Here is a 2,403-nt window from a genome sequence, read left to right as displayed (position 1 = left end):
ATACGATGGAATATTATTTGGTGAGAAAAAGGAATGAAGTAGTGATACATGCTACAATATGCATGGGACTTGGAAACATGGTAAATGAAAGATACCAGTCACAAAAGATGATACATTTATGATTATATTCCTATGTCCAGAATACACAAATCTATAGAGACAGAAAGTAGATTAGTGGTTGCCTAGGGCTGAGGGGGTGGGGGAAAAAGGAATTACTGCTAATGGGTACAGGGTTTCTTTTTGGGGTGATGAAAATGATCTAAAATTAGATGGTGATGATCATTGCATGGTTGATGGATGATAGTTGTATATGTACAGCTCTGTGGATATTCTGAGAAACAGTGAATTGTTCACTTTAAATGTATGCTCTAAATGTATTGTATATGCGGGGCTTGCCTGGTGTCGCAGTGGTTAAGAATCTGCCTGCCAATGCAGGGAACACAGGTTTGAGCCCTGGTCCGGGAAGATTCCACATTCTGTGGAGCAACTAAGCCCGTGCGCCACAACTACTGAGCCTGTGCTCTAGAGCCTGTGAGCCACAACTACTGAGCCCGCATGCCTAGAGCCCATGCTCCCCAACAAGGGAAGCCACTGCAATGAGAAGCCCACGCATCACAACAAAGAGTAGCCCCCGCTCAGCACAACTAGAGAAAGCCAGCATGCAGCAATGAAGACCAAAAAAAAACGGTATGTGAATTATATCCCAATAAAGGTGTTAAAAATGCATTTATAAACATGTATATGTAAACTCATGATGCAAGATGGATTTAACAACATAAATAGGATCATTCTATACAAATTGTTCTGGGACATATTTTTATCACTTTTTATGTCAGATCATATAATCCTGTTTAATTCTTTAGAATGGTTGCATTGTATTCCAGTAATTGCACAATCTTCTTATTGGTGGAATTTGGTTGACAAATTTAGGTAGAAGACCTAAATAGACATTTCTCCAAAGAAGACATACAGATGGCCAAGAAGCACATGAAAAGCTGTTCAACATCACTAATTACTAGAGAAATGCAAATCAAAACTACAATGAGGTATCACCTCAAACCAGTTAGAATGGGCATCATCAGAAAATCTACAAGCAACAAATGCTGGAGAGGGTGTGGAGAAAAGGGAACCCTCTTGCACTGTTGGTGGGCATGTAAATTGATACAGCCACTGTGGAGAACAGTCTGGAGGTTCCTTATAAAACTAAAAGCAAAATTACCATATGATCCAGCAATCCCACTACTGGGCATATACCCAGAGAAAACCATAATTCAAAAATACACATGCACCCCAATGTTCATTGCAGCACTGTTTACAATAGCCAGGACATGGAAGCAACCTAAATGCCCATCGACAGATGAATGGATAAAGAAGATGTGGTACATATATACAATGGAATATTACTCAGCCATAAAAAGGAACAAAATTGGGTCATTTGTAGAGATGTGGATGGATCTAGAGAATGTCATACAGAGTGAAGTAAGTCAGAAAGAAAATCAAATATCATATATTAACGCATATATGTGGAACCTAGAAAATGGTACAGATGAACCGGTTTGAAGAGCAGAAATTGAGACACAGATGTAGAGAACAAATGTATGGACACCAAGGGGGGAAAGCGGCGGGGGGGTGGAGGTGGTGCTGGGATGAATTGGGCGATTGGGATTGACATGTATACACTGATGTGTATAAAATGGATGACTAATAAGAAAAATTAAATAAAAAATAAACATTAAAAAAAGAGTATGAGGGCTTCCCTGGTGGCACAGTGGTTGAGAGTCCGCCTGCCGATGCAGGGGACACAGGTTCGTGCCCTGGTCTGGGAAGATCCCACATGCCGTGGAGCGGCTGAGCCCGTGAGCCATGGCCGCTGAGCCTGCACGTCCGGAGCCTGTGCTCCGCAACAGGAGAGGCCACAACAGTGAGAGGCCCGGGTACCGAAAAAAAAAAAAAAAGATTGTCACTGTAAAAAAGAATATGAAAAAGAATGTATATGTATATATATATATATATATATATATATATATATATATATGTAACTGAATCACTTTGGTGTACACCAGAAATCAACTACACTTCAATAAAATAAATTTTAAAAAAATTAAAAAAAATCTCTCATAAATTCTACCAGACACTTAAGGGGTAAATATACCAAATAGTACCAGTTCTACACAACTTCCATAAAATTGAAGGGGAGGGAAGACATTCCTACTCATTTTATGAGGCCATCATTACCCTGATACCAAAGATAGACAAAGACATGACAAGAATATAAAACTATAGACCAATATCCCTTGTGAATATAGATGCAAAAATTTTAACAGAATTTTCAACAGAATAAATACAGAATAAACTGAATTCATTTTTTTGTTTGTTTTTTTATAAATTTGCCGTGCGCAGGCT

Source organism: Aethalodelphis obliquidens, unplaced genomic scaffold (assembly GCF_003676395.1).
Source record: "Aethalodelphis obliquidens isolate GAN/ISIS:26980383/991018 unplaced genomic scaffold, ASM367639v1 scaffold7, whole genome shotgun sequence".
NCBI classification, from domain to species: domain Eukaryota; kingdom Metazoa; phylum Chordata; class Mammalia; order Artiodactyla; family Delphinidae; genus Aethalodelphis; species Aethalodelphis obliquidens.
Note: the sequence above shows the minus strand (reverse complement) of the source record.